General features: G+C 47.3%; 1 protein-coding gene across 6 annotated transcripts in view; it reads right to left on the reverse strand.

Annotated features, from left to right (window-relative positions):
- The window catches only part of LOC121586750 (engulfment and cell motility protein 1), a 152634-nt gene that overhangs the window by 17743 nt on the left and 111805 nt on the right, over positions 1-23086 (reverse strand). Inside the window, exon 1 of one of the 6 annotated variants that reach the window (XM_041903709.2) lies at positions 10810-11165. The exons of the other annotated variants lie outside the window; for them this stretch is intronic. The gene's annotated coding sequence lies outside the window, so the exon portion shown is untranslated. Of the gene's footprint in view, positions 1-10809; positions 11166-23086 lie in introns of those variants that run through there. 6 annotated transcript variants of the gene reach the window in all.

Below are 23086 nucleotides of genomic sequence, written 5' to 3' on the forward strand. Positions count from 1 at the left end.
GCATGCCATGTACGATGGGAGGATACAAATGAGACACCAATGTCTCCTGTTCCTCTCCTGTCTGACTCCTCTAGAGAAGATGCATGTCCAGGAGGAAGGGGGAGATGCCACCATCATGAGGCCTGATTTACACCCCTCAGTGTGGGCTATGCCGTCTAAGCATTTCGCTCAGGTCTGACTGACTGACTGGCAGGGAGACAGACAGACAGACAGACAGACAGACAGACAGACAGACAGACAGACAGAGAGCTGTATAGAGACCAACCGTAATCAGAGAGAGTCCAGATTTATCACTCGTGTCCTAGAGCCCTACCATCCCCGCTTTTAATTACAATCTCACAGCAATCCATCATAAACTCTCTCACAAACAAGTGCAAACACACACACTCGCATAAACACGTGCACACGCACATCTTCCCGTCTCTGAGTCTGCATACAGGCTCATCATTAAGTATTGTATTCATTCTCCAATTGGGAATACAAGTGATCTGTCATTCTGTCACACCAGTGGATTAACCACGGCCATTTGGTGTGGTCGAGGACAGGAGTGACAGAGGTGACATTGCTGGACTTTGGCAAGGACTGTGTGTGTGTGTGTGTGTGTGTGTTAAAAGTCAAGCAGAGGCTTTGTCATCATAATACAGGAACAACTTCAATCTCTACAGGAAAGGCAATGAGTGACTAATTTAACCAAATTGTTAGTACTTACTGGTTTCAATTCAAAATTACATCAGTTGTTGAGAACTAGGCCATCTAACTACTTTCAGAAATCTGTGTTTTGTGACTCATTCACCCTCGCATTCACCCTCCCAAACGGACCCATCCCATAAGGCTCTGGTCAAAAGTAGTGCACTATATAGGGAATAGGGTGCCATCTGGGAGGCAGCCCCAGTCCCATCGGACGGTCATTAATATTCTATATTTAATGACACGTCTTGAGCAGGAAAACAATTCTGTTCTGTCCATGTGGCTCCACTCACACTAATTAACGGTTTGAATATTCATCCCGTTTAATAGGAACACATGGTCCCTTCACAACATGGCGCTCATTATGAATAATTTATTAGACTCCACTCAAAGACCAACCAGTCAGGCAGCGTTGCTCACAAAGCACCTTGACAGAGGTGAGCCTGACAGACTTCGGGGTCCTGTTCATTAAGTACCAAACCGAAGAAAACGGACTGAAACAGGGAAGGACTACCTGGACTTGTCAAATAAGAAAGGCTCAGTTGTGTCTTTGGTTGCAAAACGTTTAAAAAAGTGTCTGCCCTAATGAACACGACCCAGTTCTGAAGGTGCACATTATCGTTCAGACTTCATTCCCCCTTTCTGAGAAAATTACAACCAACGAATGAACGAATGAGAGAGAGAGAGAGAGAGAGAGAGAGAGAGAGAGATAAAAAGGTGTGTTTTTTCTTTGTACCGGGAAAGCTCTGAAATAAATTTGCATTAAATCAACCACATAACCAATGACTTATCCATGCTGATGAATATAATGAGTTGTGGCACTGGCATATACTGTACGTGTTGTAGTTAAGTCACTGTACGAGTGCACTTTCAATTATTTCCCCCTACATTATTCCTGATCCAACCTCACTGTTCTAACACAAGATAAAGTACTGGGCCTGTATTCTTAAAGCGTCTCAGAGTAGGAGAGCTGATCTAGTATCAGGTCCCTCCTGTCTATTTAATATTTTTCATTATAATCTAAAAGGTTAAACTGATCCTAGATCAGCACTCCTACTCTGAGACACTATATGAAAACAGGCTCTGATATCATTTCTGGTTCTTTCAGTGTAAAGGCGTGTGAATCTTTCTCAGTGCAGCAGTGTTACAGGTCTGCCCTTTCCCACTCTCCATTTGTCCCCTAGAGACCCGTTAGAGAGTCTCTCTGCTAGGAGCAAGCATCTATGTTAATGCATCATGGCATCTGTGTGTATGTGTGTGTGTGAGAAAGTGTGTGTGGTTCTCCAGAGAGATCATTCCTTACGCTTCAGCGAGGTTCTGTTTATTGCTGCTGTTGCTGCTGCATGATGTAGGCATTTTTCGAGGGAGGGTGTCCATGCAGAGATTTTTACGAGGGAGGGTGTCCATGCAAAGAGATTTTTTAGAGGGAGGGTGTCCATGCAAAGAGATTTTTTAGAGGGAGGGTGTCCATGCAAAGAGATTTTTTAGAGGGAGGGTGTCCATGCAGAGAAAACATTATGAGGGAGAGAAACTGTCAGAGAAGGTATTCATCAAGAATCAGCTGATCGTGGCATCAGAACAGATCATGTACTATAGCGTACCATCTGTTTCACACACACACACAGTTTTGACAAAAAGCACTGGAGTTAGCGCGAGCTAAGGTGATGGTGCAATGCATGGGACAATGTGTCAATGTTTTAATTGCATTTGGACTCCCTAATAAAATAAGCAATTAAACAGTCAGAACTTTTTCTGCTTGATGTACAATTCCAGTATGAGTCTAATTATGGAGAGCTAAAATGCTTTACAGAAGTCCCTCATGTCATCCCTTTGTTTGCGTCCCAAATGGCACCCTATTCCCTATATAGTGCACTACTTTTGACAGGCTCTGGTCAATGTATGTGCTCTGTATAGGGAATAGGGTGCCATCTGGGACACATCCTTTGTGAGCCAGATGCAGTGAACTAAGGAGAAACATCATGGCCTCAGGTTAGGTGACTGTTCAGTATCAAGCAGATTATGTCAGTGTCGGGCAGAGTACACACACACACACACACACACACACACACACACACACACACACACACACACACACACACACACACACACCACATATCTGACTGATATGACTGGAAAGAAGAGAGAACACACACACATTGAAGGCAGTGTCAAACAGAGTGCACATCTTTCAAACACACAGATCTTTCAAACACACATGTCTTCAAGGTGACGAAAATAACCTTCTTTCACACAGCTTTTAGGACCCTTCGTAACGAAGCATCTGGGCTCATCGGTGTAACACCGCAGACCTAGTCTGCATCACAAATGACACCCTATTTTGTGCACTACTGTTGAACAGGGTTCATATGGCTGTGGTCAAAAGTAGTGCAATGAGTAGGGAATTGGGTGACATTTGGGACGCAGGCCTATAGTCCTAAAGCAGTGTCGGTTGCAGATATCTATTCACGTTAAGGGCCGTTACTATAAACACCCCGCCGAGGTCTACTCAATAATTCGTGACCCCATGTCACTACTGCTCTTTCCTCGTCTGATCATGTGTTCTCGCATACCCTGAGAGCATCTGGTCAGCGCGGCGGTGGCACAGGAATCCTCATCTATCCCAAGTGGACATTCTCTCTTTTCCCCCTGACCCATCTGTCTATCTCCTCATTTGAATTCCATGCTGTCACAGTCACTAGCCCATTCAAGCTTAACATCCTTATAATTTATCGCCCTCCAGGTTCCCTTGGAGATTTCATCAATGAGCTTGACGCCTTGATAAGTTCCTTTCCTGAGGATGGCTCACCCCTCACAGTTCTGGGTGACTTTAACCTCCCTACATCTGCCTTTGACTCATTTCTCTCTGCCTCCTTCTTCCACTCCTTTCCTCTTTTGACCTCACCCTCTCACCGTCCCCCCCTACTCACAAGGCAGGCAATACGCTTTACCTCATCTTTACTAGATGCTGTTCTTCTACTAATCTCACTGCAACTCCCCTCCAAGTCTTCGACCACTACTTTGTATCCTTTTCTCTCTCGCTCTCCTCCAACACTACTCACTCTGCCCCTACTCAGATGGTAATGTGCAGTCACAACCTTCGCTCTCTCTCTCCCGCTACTCTCTCCTCTTCCATCCTATCATCTCTTCCCTCTGCTAAATCCTTCTCCCTCTGATCTCCTGATTCTGCCTCCTCAACCCTCCTCTCCTCCCTTTCTGCATCTTTTGACTCTCTATGTCCCCTATCCTCCCGGCCGGCTCGGTCCTCCCCTCCTGCTCCGTGGCTTGACGACTCATTGCGAGCTCACAGAACAGGGCTCCGGGCAGCTGAGCGGAAATGGAGGAAAACTAGACTCCCTGCGGACCTGGCATCTTTTCACTCCCTCCTCTCTACATTCTCTTCCTCTGTTTCCGCTGCTAAAGCCACTTTCTGCCACTCTAAATTTCAAGCCTCTGCCTCTAACCCTAGCAATCTCTTTGCCACCTTCTCCTCCCTGCTGAATCCTCCTCCCCTCCCTCCTCCCTCTCTGTGGATGACTTCGTCAACCATTTTGAAAAGAAGGTTGACGACATCCGATCCTCATTTATTAATTCAAATGACACCGCTGGTCCTGCTCACACTGCCCTACCCTATGCTTTGACTTCTTTCTCCCCTCTCTCTCCATATGAAATCTTGCGACTTGTGACGGCCGGGCGCCCAACAACCTGCCCGCTTGACCATTTCCGGAGACCTTCTCCCTTACCTCACCCTCGCTCATCAACTCATCCTTGACCGCTGGCTATGTCCCTTCCGTCTTCAAGAGAGAGAGAGTTGCACCCCTCCTCAAAAAACGTACACTCGATCCCTCTGATGTCAACAACTACAGACCAGTATCCCTTCTTTCTTTTCTCTCCAAAACTCTTGAGCGTGCCGTCTCTAGCCAACTCTCCTGCTATCTCTCTCAGAATTACCTTCTTGATCCAAACCAGTCAGGTTTCAAAACTGGTCATTCAACTGAGGCTGCTCTTCTCTGTGTCACGGAGGCTCTCCGCACTGCTAAAGCTAACTCTCTCTCCTCTGCTCTTATCCTTCTAGATCTATCTTCTGCCTTTGATACTGTGAACCATCAGATCCTCCTCTCCACCCTCTCCGAGTTGGGCATCTCCGGCGCTGCTCACTCTTGGATTGCGTCCTACCTGACAGGTCGCTCCTACCAGGTGGCGTGGCGAGAATCTGTCTCCGCACCACGTGCTCTCACCACTGGGAGTCCCCCAGGGCTCAGTTCTAGGCCCTCTCCTATTCTCTCTATACACCAAGTCACTTGGCTCTGTCGTATCCTCACATGGTCTCTCCTATCATTGCTATGCAGACAACACACAATTAATTTTCTTCTTTCCCCCTTCTGATAACCAGGTGGCGAATCGCATCTCTGCATGACTGGCAGACATATATAGGGCGGCAGGTAGCTTAGTGGTTAAGAGCGTTGTGCAGGTAACCGAAAGGTCGCTGGTTCTAATCCCCGAGCCGACTAGGTGAAAAATCTGTCGATGTGCCCTTGAGCAAGGCACTTAACCCTAATTGCTCCTGTAAGTCGCTCTGGATAAGAGCGTCTTCTAAATAAAAAAAAATACAAATATCAGTGTGGATGTCGGATCACCACCTCAAGCTGAACCTCGGCAAGACGGAGCCGCTCTTCCTCCCGGGGAAGGACTGCCCGCTCCATGATCTTGCCATCATGGTTGACAACTTCATTGTGTCCTCCTCCCAGAGTGCAAAGAACCTTGGCGTGACCCTGGACAACACCCTGTCGTTCTCTGCTAACATCAAAGCGGTGACCCGATCCTGCAGGTTCATGCTCTACAACAACAGAGTACGACCCTACCTTACACAGAAAGCGGCACAGGTCCTAATCCAGGCACTTGTCATCTCCCGTCTGGATTACTGCAACTCGGTGTTGGCTGGGCTCCCTGCCTGTGCCATTAAAACCCTACAACTTATCCAGAACGCTGCAGCCCGTCTGGTGTTCAACCTTCCCAAGTTCTCTCATGTCACCCCGCTCCTCCGCACACTCCACTGGCTTCCAGTTGAAGCTCGCATCTACTACAAAACCATGGTGCTTGCCTACGGAGCTGTGAGGGGAACGGCACCTCCTTACCTTCAGGCTCTGATCAGACCCTACACCCAAACGAGGGCACTACGTTCATCCACCTCTGGCCTGCTAGCCCCCCTACCTCTACGGAAGCACAGTTCCCGCTCAGCCCAGTCAAAGCTAGTCGCTGTTCTGGCACCCCAATGGTGGAACAAGCTCCCCCACGACGCCAGGACAGCGGAGTCACTGACCACCTTCCGGAGACACTTGAAATCCCACCTCTTTAAGGAATACCTGGGATAGGATAACAGTAATACTTCTACCCCCCTCCCCCACCCCCCTATAAAAGAAAAGGGTGGTTGTCCCACTGGCTATCCTAAGTTGAATGCACCAATTTGTAAGTCGCTCTGGATAAGAGCGCCTGCTAAATGACTTAAATCTGAAATGTACAGCTACCCTCTATTCTCCCCACGTTAGACAACACATCCTTCTGATTCAATCTATATCAGAATCTTCATCCATTTAAATGTCCTCCTCTGTCATATTGCTATGTGCCACCACACATCACATCCAAAATCTACCACAACGTGACATCTAAATGTACATCTATCTCCATCCCTGTTCAAATAGCAAGCTGATGATTGCTTGATGCGAGTGCCTGTTGATTTCCCCAGCCGTTATTTGTGTGCACAGCGTTGGCCTTCTCAGCACGTGGCGAGACTGCCTGCTCTAACTGAGATGAGAGATGCTCCCTAGGGCCACGGTATACAGCAATGCCCCCACTCCCCTCCCCCATATCTGAAAGGAGGGAGGAGGGGATATTTTACTGTCATATATACACACACACTGGACAGGGAAACCTTGTTAGGGTGGAAGGAGGCAGACAGGCAGAGGGGATAAAAATAGCTTGCCTGACATCACAAAAGGGGAGGAACGGGGAGAGGTTCAGAGAGAGGGGGGTGTAGAGGGGTGGATAAAAAGAGAGAAAGAAGGTATAGATATATGAGGAGAGAGAGGTAGAGGTAGAGCGAGGTAGAGCGAGGTAGAGGTAGAGCGAGGTAGAGGTAGAGATAGAGGTAGAGCGAGGTAGAGCGAGGTAGAGGTAGAGATAGAGGTAGAGCGAGGTAGAGGTAGAGAGCGGTAGAGGTAGAGAGAGGTAAAGGTAGAGCGAGGTAGAGCGAGGTAGAGGTAGAGGTAGAGGTAAAGAGAGGTAGAGGTAGAGAGAGGTAGAGGTGGAGAGAGGTAGAGGTGGAGAGGTAGAGGTGGAGGTAGAGGTAGAGAGAGGTAGAGGTAGAGCGAGGTAGAGGTAGAGGTAGAGGTAGAGGTAGAGGTAGAGAGGTAAAGGTAGAGCGAGGTAGAGGTAGAGGTAGAGAGGTAGAGGTGGAGGTAGAGGTAGAGAGAGGTAGAGGTAGAGAGAGGTAGAGGTAGAGCGAGGTAGAGCGAGGTAGAGGTAGAGGTAGAGGTAAAGAGAGGTAGAGGTAGAGGTAGAGGTAGAGAGGTAGAGGTGGAGGTAGAGGTAGAGAGAGGTAGAGGTAGAGGTAGAGAGAGGTAAAGGTAGAGCGAGGTAGAGCGAGGTAGAGGTAGTGGTAGAGGTAAAGAGAGGTAGAGGTAGAGAGAGGTAGAGGTGGAGGTAGAGGTAGAGGTAGAGGTAGAGGTAGAGGTAGAGAGTGAGTGTATATGTGAGGAAAATAATGAGGGAGAGAGGGGTGGAAAAAGAGAATGTATGAGGGAGGGAGAGCGAGAGAGAGAGAGAGAACCTGCCTGGAATGAGAATGTCTGGTGATCTCTGTGCTGGAGGAGAGGAGACTGACTGAAGGTTAGGTGACTTTTGTTCAATAACGAGCAAATTCTGTCAGTGTCAGGCAGAGTACACACACACACACACACACACACACACACACACACACACACACACACACACACATACATACATACATACACAAACACACACACCTCTGACTGAAACGACTGCTGGAGGAGAGGAGACTGACTGAAGGTTTAAGGGGAGGTGGTGAGCTGTGCTCTCACTGCCTCTCAAAGCTAGAAACATACATTCACCACCACTACACCTACCTCCGCTCCACCACATCCATCTCTGAGATGACATCTAGGCTAAGCTAAAATACCTCCCTCTATTGGGGATATGGAGACAAGCTCAATGTTAGGCTCCACATGAACAATAAAAGAGTGGTTGAATTACAGTACCTGGACATTGTCTCCTTCCTGTCACAGATATAGTTAACCTGGCTTAGGTACACTATATATACAAAAGTATGTGGACACCCCTTCAAATTAGTGGATTTGGCTATTTCAGCCACACCCGTTGCTGACAGGTGTATAAAATCGAGCACACAGCTATGCAATTTCCATAGACAAACATTGGCAGTAGAATGGCCTTACTGAAGAGCTCAGTGACTTTCAACGTGGCACCGTCATACGATGCCGTCATAGGATGCCACCTTTCCAACAAGTCAGTTCGTCAAATGTCTGCCCTGCTAGAGCTGCCCCGGTCAACTGTAAGTGCTGTTATTGTGAAGTGGAAACATCTAGGAGCAACAACGGCTCAGCCGCGAAGTGGTAGGCCACACAAGCTCACCGAACAGGACCGCCGTGTGCTAAAAACGTCTGTCCTTGGTTGCAACACTCACTACCGAGTTCCAAACTGCCTCTGGAAGCAAAGTCACCACAAGCACTGTTCGTTGGGAGCTTCATGAAATGGGTTTCCATGGCCGAGCAGCCATACACAAGCCTAAGATCACCATGCGCAATGGCAAGCGTCGGTTGGAGTGGTGTAAAGCTCGCCACCATTGGACTCTGGAGCAGTGGAAATACGTTCTCTTGAGTGATGAATCACGCTTCACCATCTGACAGTCAGACGGACTAATCTGGGTTTGGCGGATGCCAGGAGAACGCTACCTGCATAGTGCCAACTGTAAAGTTTGGTGGATGAGGTATAATGGTCTGGGGCTGTTTTTCATGGTTCAGACAGGCCCCTTAGTTCAAGTGAAGGGAAATCTTAACGCTACAGCATACAATTACATTCTAAATGATTCTGTGCTTCCAACTTTGTGGCAACAGTTTGGGGTAGGCCCTTTCCTGTTTCAGCATGAAAATGCCCCCATGCACAAAGCGAGGTCCATAGAGAAATGGTTTGTTGAGATCGGTGTGGAAGAACTCGACTGGCCTGCACAGAGCCCTGACCTCAACCCCATCGAACAACTTTGGGATGAATTGGAATGCCGACTGCGGGCCTAATCGCCCAACATCAGTGCCCGACCTCTTGTGGCTGAATGGAAGCAAGTCCCCGCAGCAATGTTCCACCATCTAGTGGAAAGCCTTCCCAGAAGAGTGGAGGCTGTTATAGCAGCAAAGGGGGAACCAACTCCATATTCATGCCCATGATTTTGGAATGAGATGTTCGACGAGCAGGTGTCCACAAACCTTTAGTCATGTCGTGTACTAAATGCCATTGGAATCAAGAGGCCACATCCTAGCACAGCAGCAGGGAGACAATAGGTCAAGGAGAAGGCTTGCCTGCAGCCCAGCACCAGTAATTATCGAGGCCTGTGAGGATTTCTATTTGCATAATCCAACAAGGCCAAACGTGAATGGAGTCTTCCAGACAAAGCAGATTATCCTGGGGGGGGTAGCTATAGCTACAGTAACCATCTCAAATCAAATCAAATGTTATTTGTCACATGCCCCCCGAATAAAGCAGGTGTAGACTTTACCGTGAAATGCCTACTTACGAACCCTTTCCTAACAATGCAGTAAGAAGTAAGAAAAATTTGCTGAATAAAAAAGGAAATAGTAACTAAATAAAATACCATCATCTAATTGTTTTATATTTCTATATATCTGTCAATGACAATGTTAAATATGACATAAAACATGAGAATGAGGACATGTCTAATGTTAGCAGAGCCTGGTATGATGGATAATAGTAGTCCATTCCTCTATTTGTAGGGAACTGGGTGTGGTATATAATGCTAAATCTTATTCACTACAACGTGTACTATCACCACCACCTTCTATGCTGTGTCTGTGTTCACAAAGACGGCTTCAGAGAGAGAGATTTAGGATCTGTGTTTGCTGTGATTGGGAGCTTTTAATCAGAAGGCTGAGATGGGCTGCTCTAACCTGATTACGCCTCACAGAGTCACAAACACGAACGCATACACACACACACACACACAGTCAGGCTCAGGCTACCCAGCACAGCCCCATCTGTCCTATGAGCATTGCTCTCCTCTCCTCTCCTCTCCTCTCCTCTCCTCTCCTCTCCTCTCCTCTCCTCTCCCCTCTCCTCCCCTCTCCTCTCCTCTCCTCTCTCTCCTCTCCTCTCCTCTCCTCTGCTCTCCTCTGCTCTCCTCTGCTCTCCTCTGCTCTCCTCACTGCTCTCCTCACTGCTCTGCTCTGCTCTCCTCCTCTCTGCTCTGCTCTCCTCCTCTCTGCTCTGCTCTCCTCCTCTCTGCTCTGCTCTCCTCCTCTCTCTCCTCTCCTCTCCTCTCCTCTCCTCTCCTCTCCTCTCCTCTCCTCTCCTCTCCTCTCCCTCTCCCTCTCCTCTCCCCCTCTCCTCTCCTCTCCTCTCCTCTCCTCTCCTCTCCTCTCTGCTCTGCTCTGCTCTCCTCTCCTCTCCTCCTCTCTGCTCTGCTCTGCTCTCCTCTCCTCCTCTCTGCTCTGCTCTGCTCTGCTCTCCTCTCCTCTCCTCTCCTCTCCTCTCTGCTCTGCTCTGCTCTCCTCTCCTCTCCTCTCCTCTCTGCTCTGCTCTGCTCTGCTCTCCTCTGCTCTCCTCCTCCTCTCTGCTCTGCTCTCCTCCTCCTCTCTGGTCTGCTCTCCTCTCCTCTCCGCTCTCCTCCTCTCCGCTCTCCTCCTCTCCGCTCTCCTCCTCTCCTCTCCGCTCTGCAGCCAGGCAACAATACAAACAACCTCCCCCCTCATCCTCTTCCCCTCTCCATCCTAATCAGCAGCCAGAGCCCACTCTCTCCTCTCCCTCTCCTCTCCCTCTCTTCTCTCTAGAGGTGGGAAATGCAATCAGCCAGTTTCTTGTACTTACATGTCATTGTCAACTCCATGGCTGCAGCTGCTGCGCTCCAGAATGACTGACGGCAAAACCTTGGACGCACCGAGATGAGAGGAGCAGCTAACGAATGCAGCGAGGAAGAGAGAGGGTGAAGGAGAGGGGGATAGAGAGATAGAGGGAGGGAAGGAGGGAGGGAGGGAGGGGAAGAAGCGGCAGATGGTCCCCTGGTAAAACGATAGAGCTGTGCTAACAGATTCTAACGGAGCTAGCTGGGTATCTAGCCACGGGCGTGAGGCGCGTCGTTGTGGCGATCGTGGTCACGGAGGGCGCTGCTCATCCTCCTGCCTGCTTGCCTGATGATATTTACCTCCTCTCTCTACTGCCAGTCTGAAAGGACCACCAGGCAGCCACGTTTATGTTGATCTCAGTGTTAAAGCCCGATTGGGCGCATTCCACGGTGGCATCAGCCAATAGGGGGGCAGCTGAGGAATCACATGGGCTGTGGTGGTGTGTGTGTGTGGATGACAGGTTTAGAGACGGGGAGGTGAGGAGGAGACTGAGTGAGAGCCTCTACATCAGAACCCCTCTGCCTGGATTCACAGAGCTGGAGGTTTTCTAGTCGGGAGGCGTAGCAAGCCCCTAATCACACACAGCCGTTTGAATAAAGAGACACAGGGCTGTCGTACATGACCGTTCTCCGAAATAGACACACACACACAAGCATGCAGGCGCACGCACGCACATGCATACGCAATCACACACACGCAGAGAAGAGGCTCCCTTTTGCCAAAGTGGAGCCAGTGTATTGCAGCGGCGGTAATTGGACTGGGGTTGCTATGGAAACAGAGGAAACAGTTTGTCAGCTGGAGTGGAGAGAGAGCAGAACAGAGTAGAGCATAACAGAGTAGAGTAGAGCAGAACAGAGTAGAAGAGAACAGAACAGAGCATAGAACAGAACAGAGTAGAGTAGAACAGAGTAAAATAGAACAGAACAGAGTAGAATAAAACAGTAGAACAGAGTAAAAGTTGTATTCTACTCTACTATTTTCTACTGTGCTCTTTTCTACTGTGTTCTAGTAGAAAATAGTAGAACAGAGTAGAGTAGAACAGAACAGTGTAGAACAGAGTAGAGTAGAGCAGAACAGAGTAGAAACGGAGTAGAGTATAACGGAGTAGAGTAGAACGGAGTAATGTAGAACAGAGTACATTAGAACAGAGTACATTAGAACAGAACAGAATAGAGTAGAGTAGAACAGAGTACAGTAGAACAGAACAGAAGAGAGCAGAGTAGAATAGAGCAGAGTAGAACAGAACAGAACAGAGTAGAACAGAACAGTGTAGAACCGAGTAGAGTAAAACAGAGTAGAGTAGAACGTCAGGCATTACCCAGGCATTACCCAGGCACCCACCCGCTTCTCCTCTAGCTCTCCCCTCCCTCCTCCTCTCCTCCCACCTCCCTTCCTTATGCCCAGGCTCCACTTACACAATCTGATAGGCCAGGCAGAAAGCAGGGGGAGGGGGGCATTGTGTGTGTATGTGCGTGCGTGCACGTGTGTGTGCATGATGTTGTGCCTGCGTGTGTGTGTGTGTGTGTGTGTAGGATTGAGGGATGCTCATTCAGCTGTGAAAAGAAGAAACAGTCACTGGGAAAGCCATCAGTGTAGTAGAATGTGCAGCGTAAAACACACGCTGTCACTACAGGGCCACTAAATAAACGTGGGACTACAGTAGCTGCGCCACAAAATGGAGGATGAACAGACAAATGACCCGTCCCAAATGGCCCCCTATTCTCTTGGTGGTGCACTACTTTTGACCAGGGCTCTTAGGGCTCTAGTCAAAAGTAGTGCACCATATACGGAAGAGGGTGCCATTTGGGACGCATCCAAACCTGGAATCACTGTTCCCACTGAATAGCATAACACTAATCTACCACAGCATCTAAAACACAGATTCCAGTTTTACACTGTGAGGGGGGGCAGACCTACTGACTTCTAGATTGACACCAATGCTTCATTTAGTGAATATACAGTTCACCCGTGAATATACAAGCCACCCGTAAATATACAAGCCCACCCGTGAATAAACAGCCCACCCGCGAAAAAACAGCCCACCCGTGGCCATCTCCTCTCTATAGAGCTGCTGCCTATGCTGTCTGACTAAATCACTATTTTGTAGTTCTTCTAAGTAAATAAGGCATACTTTTATGACTACTGAATACCAACTATCAATCACTTAGATCACGTATATTCAGGTAGAGATACCTTGCGAAGCAACTGCTCTCTATCCCTCTAGATCACGTATATTCAGGTAGAGATACCTTGCGAAGCAACTGCTCTCTATCCCTCTAGATCAAATCAAATCAAATCAAATCAAATCAAATTTTATTGGTCACATGCGCCGAATACAACAGGTGCAGACATTACAGTGAAATGCTTACTTACAGCCCTTAACCAACAGTGCATTTATTTTAAACAAAAAAGTAAGAATAAAACAACAACAAAAAAGTGTTGAGAAAAAAAAGAGCAGAAGTAAAAAATAAAGTGACAGTAGGGAGGCTATATATACAATAGAATAAAGTGACAGTAGGGAGGCTATATATACAGGGGGTACCGTTGCATAGTCAATGTGCGGGGGCACCGGCTAGTTGAGGTAATATGTACATGTGGGTAGAGTTAAAGTGACTATGCATAAATACTTAACAGAGTAGCAGCAGCGTAAAAGGGATGGGGTGGGGGGGCAGTGCAAATAGTCCGGGTAGCCATGATTAGCTGTTCAGGAGTCTTATGGCTTGGGGGTAGAAGCTGTTGAGAAGTCTTTGGACCTAGACTTGGCACTCCGGTACCGCTTGCCGTGCGGTAGCAAGAGAGAACAGTCTATGACTAGGGTGACTGGAGTCTTTGACAATTTTGAGGGCCTTCCTCTGACACCGCCTGGTATAGAGGTCCTGGATGGCAGGGAGCTTTGCCCCAGTGATGTACTGGGCCGTACGCACTACCCTCTGTAGTGCCTTGCGGTCAGAGGCCAAGCAGTTGCCATACCAGGCGGTGATGCAACCAGTCAGGATGCTCGATGGTGCAGCTGTAGAATTTTTTTGAGGATCTGAGGACCCATGCCAAATCTTTTTAGTCTCCTGAGGGGGAATAGGCTTTGTCGTGCCCTCTTCACGACTGTCTTGGTGTGTTTGGACCATGATAGTTCGTTGGTGATGTGGACACCAAGGAACTTGAAGCTCTCAACCTGTTCCACTACAGCCCGTCGATGAGAATGGGGGCGTGCTCAGTCCTCTTTTTTTTCCTGTAGTCCACAATCATCTCCTTTGTCTTGGTCACGTTGAGGGAGAGGTTGTTGTCCTGGCACCACACGGCCAGATCTCTGACCTCCTCCCTATAGGCTGTCTCATCGTTGTCGGTGATCAGGCCTACCACTGTTGTGTCGTCGGCAAACTTAATGATGGTGTTGGAGTCGTGCCTGGCCATGCAGTCATGGGTGAACAGAGAGTACAGGAGGGGACTGAGCACGCACCCCTGAGGGGCCCCCGTGTTGAGGATCAGTGTGGCAGATGTGTTGTTACCTACCCTTACCACCTGGGGGCGGCCCGTCAGGAAGTCCAGGATCCAGTTGCAGAGGGAGGTGTTTAGTCCCAGGATCCTTAGCTTAGTGATGAGCTTTGAGGGCACTATGGTGTTGAATGCTGAGCTGTAGTCAATGAATAGCATTCTCACGTAGGTGTTCCTCTTGTCCAGGTGGGAAAGGGCAGTGTGGAGTGCGATAGAGATTGCATCATCTGTGGATCTGTTGGGGCGGTATGCAAATTGGAGTGGGTCTAGGGTTTCTGGGATTATGCTGTTGATGTGAGCCATGACCAGTCTTTCAAAGCACTTCATGGCTACAGACGTCAGTGCCACGGGTCGGTAGTCATTTAGGCAGGTTATCTTAGAGTTCTTGGGCACGGGGACTATGGTGGTCTGCTTGAAACATGTTGGTATTACAGACTCAGTCAGGGACATGTTGAAAATGTCAGTGAAGACACTTGCCAGTTGGTCAGCACATGCTCGGAGTACACGTCCTGGTAATCCGTCTGGCCCTGCGGCCTTGTGAATGTTGACCTGCTTAAAAGTCTTACTCACATCGGCTACGGAGAGCGTGATCACATAGTCGTCCGGAACAGCTGGTGCTCTCATGCATGCTTCAGTGTTGCTTGCCTCGAGCGAGCATAGAAGTGGTTTAGCTCGTCTGGTAGGCTTGTGTCACTGGGCAGCTCGCGGCTGTGCTTCCCTTTGTAGTCTGTAATAGTTTTCAAGCCCTGCCACATCCGACGAGCGTCAGAGCCAGTGTAGTATGATTCAATCTTAGACCTGTATTGACTCTTTGCCTGTTTGATGGTTCGTCGGAGGTCATAGCGGGATTTCTTATAAGCGTCCGGGTTAGAGTCCCGTTCCTTGAAAGCGGCAGCTCTACCCTTTAGCTCAGTGCGGATGTTTCCTGTAATCCATGGCTTCTGGTTGGGGTATGTACGTACGGTCACTGTGGGGACGACATCATCGATGCACTTATTGATGAAGCCAGTGACTGATGTGGTGTACTCCTCAATGCTGTCTGAAGAATCCCTGAACATGTTCCAGTCTGTGCTAGCAAAACAGTCCTGTAGCTTAGCATCTAGCGTCATCTGACCACTTTTTTATTAGCCGAGTCACTGGTGCTTCCTGCTTCAGTTTTTGCTTATAAGCAGGAATCAGGAGGATAGAGTTATGGTCAGATTTGCCAAATGGAGGGCGAGGGAGAGCTTTGTATGCGTCTCTGTGTGTGGAGTAAAGGTGGTCTAGAGTTTTTTTCCCTCTGGTTGCACATTTAACATGCTGGTAGAAATGAGGTAGAACGGATTTAAGTTTCCCTGCATTAAAGTCCCCTGCTACTAGGAGCGCTGCATCTGGATGAGCGTTTTCCTGTTGATTAATGGCCTTGTACAACTCATTCAGTGCAATCTTAATGCCAGCATTGGTTTGTGGTGGTAAATAGACAGCTATGAAAAGTATAGATGAAAACTCTCTTGGTAAATAGTGTGGTCTACAGCTTATCATAAGATACTCTACCTCAGGCGAGCAAAACCTTGAGACTTCCTTAGTATTTGATTTTGTGCACCAGCTGTTGTTTACAAAAATACAGAGACCGCCACCCTCGTCTTACCCGAGTCTGCCGTTCTGTCCTGCCGATGTAGCGTATAGCCTGCTAGCTGAATGTTGTCATTGTTGTCATTCAGCCACGACTCCGTGAAACATAAGATATTACAGTTTTTAATGTCCCGTTGGTAGGATAACCGTAATCTTAAATCGTCCATTTTATTATCCAAAGCTTGAACGTTGGCTAATAGGATTGATGGGAGAGGCAGTTTACTCGTTCGCCGTCGGATCTTTACAAGGCACCCCGACCTACGTCCACGGTATCTCCGTCTCTTCCTCACGCGAATGACGGGGATCTGGGCCTTGTCTCGAGTCTGTAGAATATCCTTCGCGAACGCCTCGTTGAAGAAAAAAGTGTTCGTCCAACGCGAGGTGAGTAATCGCTGTCCTGATATCCAGAAGCTCTCTTTGGTTATAAGAGACGATGGCATAAACATTATGTACAAAATAAATTACAAATAACGCGGAAAAACACACATAATAGTACAATTGGTTAGAGGGCTGTAAAACGGCAGCCATCTTCTTCCGGCGCTGTTCTGACTGACGTATATTCAGGTAGAGATACCTTGCGAAGCAACTGCTCTCTATCCCTCTAGATCACGTATATTCAGGTAGAGATACCTTGCGAAGCAACTGCTCTCTATCCCTCTAGATCACGTATATTCAGGTAGAGATACCTTGCGAAGCAACTGCTCTCTATCCCTCTAGATCACGTATATTCAGGTAGAGATACCTTGCGAAGCAACTGCTCTCTATCCCTCTAGATCACGTATATTCAGGTAGAGATACCTTGCGAAGCAACTGCTCTCTATCCTCTAGATCACGTATATTCAGGTAGAGATACCTTGCGAAGCAACTGCTCTCTATCCCTCTAGATCACGTATATTCAGGTAGAGATACCTTGCGAAGCAACTGCTCTCTATCCCTCTAGATCACGTATATTCAGGTAGAGATACCTTGCGAAGCAACTGCTCTCTATCCCTCTAGATCACGTATATTCAGGTAGAGATACCTTGCGAAGCAACTGCTCTCTATCCCTCTAGATCACGTATATTCAGGTAGAGATACCTTGCGAAGCAACTGCTCTCTATCCCTCTAGATCACGTATATTCAGGTAGAGATACCAGGCGAAGCAACTGCTCTCTATCCCTCTAGATCACGTATATTCAGGTAGAGATACCAGGCGAAGCAACTGCTCTCTATCCCTCTAGATCACGTATATTCAGGTAGAGATACCAGGCGAAGCAACTGCTCTCTATCCCTCTAGATCACGTATATTCAGGTAGAGATACCAGGCGAAGCAACTGCTCTCTATCCCTCTAGATCACGTATATTCAGGTAGAGATACCAGGCGAAGCAACTGCTCTCTATCCCTCTAGATCACGTATATTCAGGTAGAGATACCTCATGAAGCAACTGCTCTCTATCCCTCTAGATCACGTATATTCAGGTAGAGATACCTTGCGAAGCAACTGCTCTCTATCCCTCTAGATCACGTATATTCAGGTAGAGATACCTTGCGAAGCAACTGCTCTCTATCCCTCTAGATCACGTATATTCAGGTAGAGATACCTTGCGAAGCAACTGCTCTCTATCCCTCTAGATCACGTATATTCAGGTAGAGATACCTTCGAAGCAACTGCTCTCTATCCCTCTAGATCACGTATATTCAGGTAGAGATACCTTGCGAAGCAACTGCTCTCTATCCCTCTAGATCACGTATATTCAGGTAGAGATACCTTGCGAAGCAACTGCTCTCTATCCCTCTAGATCACGTATATTCAGGTAGAGATACCTTGCGAAGCAACTGCTCTCTATCCCTCTAGATCACGTATATTCAGGTAGAGATACCTTGCGAAGCAACTGCTCTCTATCCCTCTAGATCACGTATATTCAGGTAGAGATACCTTGCGAAGCAACTGCTCTCTATCCCTCTAGATCACGTATATTCAGGTAGAGATACCTTGCGAAGCAACTGCTCTCTATCCCTCTAGATCACGTATATTCAGGTAGAGATACCTTGCGAAGCAACTGCTCTCTATCCCTCTAGATCACGTATATTCAGGTAGAGATACCTTGCGAAGCAACTGCTCTCTATCCCTCTAGATCACGTATATTCAGGTAGAGATACCTTGCGAAGCAACTGCTCTCTATCCCTCTAGATCACGTATATTCAGGTAGAGATACCATGCGAAGCAACTGCTCTCTATCCCTCTAGATCACGTATATTCAGGTAGAGATACCAGGCGAAGCAACTGCTCTCTATCCCTCTAGATCACGTATATTCAGGTAGAGATACCAGGCGAAGCAACTGCTCTCTATCCCTCTAGATCACGTATATTCAGGTAGAGATACCATGCGAAGCAACTGCTCTCTATCCCTCTAGATCACGTATATTCAGGTAGAGATACCTTGCGAAGCAACTGCTCTCTATCCCTCTAGATCACGTATATTCAGGTAGAGATACCTTGCGAAGCAACTGCTCTCTATCCCTCTAGATCACGTATATTCAGGTAGAGATACCTTGCGAAGCAACTGCTCTCTATCCCTCTAGATCACGTATATTCAGGTAGAGATACCTTGCGAAGCAACTGCTCTCTATCCCTCTAGATCACGTATATTCAGGTAGAGATACCTTGCGAAGCAACTGCTCTCTATCCCTCTAGATCACGTATATTCAGGTAGAGATACCTTGCGAAGCAACTGCTCTCTATCCCTCTAGATCACGTATATTCAGGTAGAGATACCTTGCGAAGCAACTGCTCTCTATCCCTCTAGATCACGTATATTCAGGTAGAGATACCTTGCGAAGCAACTGCTCTCTATCCCTCTAGATCACGTATATTCAGGTAGAGATACCTTGCGAAGCAACTGCTCTCTATCCCTCTAGATCACGTATATTCAGGTAGAGATACCTGGCGAAGCAACTGCTCTCTATCCCTCTAGATCACGTATATTCAGGTAGAGATACCTTGCGAAGCAACTGCTCTCTATCCCTCTAGATCACGTATATTCAGGTAGAGATACCAGGCGAAGCAACTGCTCTCTATCCCTCTAGATCACGTATATTCAGGTAGAGATACCAGGCGAAGCAACTGCTCTCTATCCCTCTAGATCACGTATATTCAGGTAGAGATACCATGAAGCAACTGCTCTCTATCCCTCTAGATCACGTATATTCAGGTAGAGATACCTTGCGAAGCAACTGCTCTCTATCCCTCTAGATCACGTATATTCAGGTAGAGATACCATGCGAAGCAACTGCTCTCTATCCCTCTAGATCACGTATATTCAGGTAGAGATACCTTGCGAAGCAACTGCTCTCTATCCCTCTAGATCACGTATATTCAGGTAGAGATACCTTGCGAAGCAACTGCTCTCTATCCCTCTAGATCACGTATATTCAGGTAGAGATACCTTGCGAAGCAACTGCTCTCTATCCCTCTAGATCACGTATATTCAGGTAGAGATACCTTGCGAAGCAACTGCTCTCTATCCCTCTAGATCACGTATATTCAGGTAGAGATACCTTGCGAAGCAACTGCTCTCTATCCCTCTAGATCACGTATATTCAGGTAGAGATACCTTGCGAAGCAACTGCTCTCTATCCCTCTAGATCACGTATATTCAGGTAGAGATACCTTGCGAAGCAACTGCTCTCTATCCCTCTAGATCACGTATATTCAGGTAGAGATACCTTGCGAAGCAACTGCTCTCTATCCCTCTAGATCACGTATATTCAGGTAGAGATACCTTGCGAAGCAACTGCTCTCTATCCCTCTAGATCACGTATATTCAGGTAGAGATACCTTGCGAAGCAACTGCTCTCTATCCCTCTAGATCACGTATATTCAGGTAGAGATACCTTGCGAAGCAACTGCTCTCTATCCCTCTAGATCACGTATATTCAGGTAGAGATACCTTGCGAAGCAACTGCTCTCTATCCCTCTAGATCACGTATATTCAGGTAGAGATACCATGCGAAGCAACTGCTCTCTATCCCTCTAGATCACGTATATTCAGGTAGAGATACCTTGCGAAGCAACTGCTCTCTATCCCTCTAGATCACGTATATTCAGGTAGAGATACCTTGCGAAGCAACTGCTCTCTATCCCTCTAGATCACGTATATTCAGGTAGAGATACCTTGCGAAGCAACTGCTCTCTATCCCTCTAGATCACGTATATTCAGGTAGAGATACCTTGCGAAGCAACTGCTCTCTATCCCTCTAGATCACGTATATTCAGGTAGAGATACCTTGCGAAGCAACTGCTCTCTATCCCTCTAGATCACGTATATTCAGGTAGAGATACCTTGCGAAGCAACTGCTCTCTATCCCTCTAGATCACGTATATTCAGGTAGAGATACCTTGCGAAGCAACTGCTCTCTATCCCTCTAGATCACGTATATTCAGGTAGAGATACCTTGCGAAGCAACTGCTCTCTATCCCTCTAGATCACGTATATTCAGGTAGAGATACCTTGCGAAGCAACTGCTCTCTATCCCTCTAGATCACGTATATTCAGGTAGAGATACCTTGCGAAGCAACTGCTCTCTATCCCTCTAGATCACGTATATTCAGGTAGAGATACCATGCGAAGCAACTGCTCTCTATCCCTCTAGATCACGTATATTCAGGTAGAGATACCTTGCGAAGCAACTGCTCTCTATCCCTCTAGATCACGTATATTCAGGTAGAGATACCTTGCGAAGCAACTGCTCTCTATCCCTCTAGATCACGTATATTCAGGTAGAGATACCTTGCGAAGCAACTGCTCTCTATCCCTCTAGATCACGTATATTCAGGTAGAGATACCTTGCGAAGCAACTGCTCTCTATCCCTCTAGATCACGTATATTCAGGTAGAGATACCTTGCGAAGCAACTGCTCTCTATCCCTCTAGATCACGTATATTCAGGTAGAGATACCAGGCGAAGCAACTGCTCTCTATCCCTCTAGATCACGTATATTCAGGTAGAGATACCAGGCGAAGCAACTGCTCTCTATCCCTCTAGATCACGTATATTCAGGTAGAGATACCTTGCGAAGCAACTGCTCTCTATCCCTCTAGATCACGTATATTCAGGTAGAGATACCAGGCGAAGCAACTGCTCTCTATCCCTCTAGATCACGTATATTCAGGTAGAGATACCATGCGAAGCAACTGCTCTCTATCCCTCTAGATCACGTATATTCAGGTAGAGATACTCGAGAGCAACTGCTCTCTATCCCTCTAGATCACGTATATTCAGGTAGAGATACCTTGCGAAGCAACTGCTCTCTATCCCTCTAGATCACGTATATTCAGGTAGAGATACCTTGCGAAGCAACTGCTCTCTATCCCTCTAGATCACGTATATTCAGGTAGAGATACCTTGCGAAGCAACTGCTCTCTATCCCTCTAGATCACGTATATTCAGGTAGAGATACCTTGCGAAGCAACTGCTCTCTATCCCTCTAGATCACGTATATTCAGGTAGAGATACCTGAAGCAACTGCTCTCTATCCCTCTAGATCACGTATATTCAGGTAGAGATACCTTGCGAAGCAACTGCTCTCTATCCCTCTAGATCACGTATATTCAGGTAGAGATACCAGGCGAAGCAACTGCTCTCTATCCCTCTAGATCACGTATATTCAGGTAGAGATACCTTGCGAAGCAACTGCTCTCTATCCCTCTAGATCACGTATATTCAGGTAGAGATACCTTGCGAAGCAACTGCTCTCTATCCCTCTAGATCACGTATATTCAGGTAGAGATACCTTGCGAAGCAACTGCTCTCTATCCCTCTAGATCACGTATATTCAGGTAGAGATACCTTGCGAAGCAACTGCTCTCTATCCCTCTAGATCACGTATATTCAGGTAGAGATACCTTGCGAAGCAACTGCTCTCTATCCCTCTAGATCACGTATATTCAGGTAGAGATACCTTGCGAAGCAACTGCTCTCTATCCCTCTAGATCACGTATATTCAGGTAGAGATACCTTGCGAAGCAACTGCTCTCTATCCCTCTAGATCACGTATATTCAGGTAGAGATACCAGGCGAAGCAACTGCTCTCTATCCCTCTAGATCACGTATATTCAGGTAGAGATACCAGGCGAAGCAACTGCTCTCTATCCCTCTAGATCACGTATATTCAGGTAGAGATACCTTGCGAAGCAACTGCTCTCTATCCCTCTAGATCACGTATATTCAGGTAGAGATACCAGGCGAAGCAACTGCTCTCTATCCCTCTAGATCACGTATATTCAGGTAGAGATACCATGCGCGAAGCAACTGCTCTCTATCCCTCTAGATCACGTATATTCAGGTAGAGATACCTTGCGAAGCAACTGCTCTCTATCCCTCTAGATCACGTATATTCAGGTAGAGATACCTTGCGAAGCAACTGCTCTCTATCCCTCTAGATCACGTATATTCAGGTAGAGATACCTTGCGAAGCAACTGCTCTCTATCCCTCTAGATCACGTATATTCAGGTAGAGATACCTTGCGAAGCAACTGCTCTCTATCCCTCTAGATCACGCATTCTTCTGTCTCTTTTACATAGCAGCCGTAAAAGAAACAAAGACTGGACAATTAGGAGGCAATGGATTATGGTCATTGTAGTTAATTAAAAAAATATCTGAGCTAAACTATGTCGAATATTGGCCTGTTGGAAACAACAACATCGCACAGTTCGGGCTTGATCTGATTTATCTCTAGAGAAAGTGCGCAATGTGCTCATTGAGCTCACAGAAAACCCCTGAATTAAATGGAATTCATATAATTGAACCGAAGTTGGTCAATTAGTTGTTTAAAAAGTACTATGGCCAACAGATGGGCCCCTCACCTTGGTCTTCAACCTAGGGCCATGTGGGGCCCCTACTAACAGTCTATGTCTATATATAAAATTGTCAGACTCCAGCCACCCAAGCCATAGACTGTTCTCTCTGCGACCGCATGGCAAGCGGTACCAGTGCACGAAGTCTGGAACCAACAGGACCTTGAACAGCTTCTACCCCAAGACATAAGACCATTAAACAAGACTGACAAATAGCTCATCAAATGGCTACCCGGACTACCTGCATTGCCCCTTTTTTGTACTAACACTCTTGCAATGACTATGCACACACACTGGACTCTACC

The sequence above is a fragment of the Coregonus clupeaformis genome, chromosome 17 (assembly GCF_020615455.1).
Source record: "Coregonus clupeaformis isolate EN_2021a chromosome 17, ASM2061545v1, whole genome shotgun sequence".
Lineage (NCBI taxonomy): Eukaryota > Metazoa > Chordata > Actinopteri > Salmoniformes > Salmonidae > Coregonus > Coregonus clupeaformis.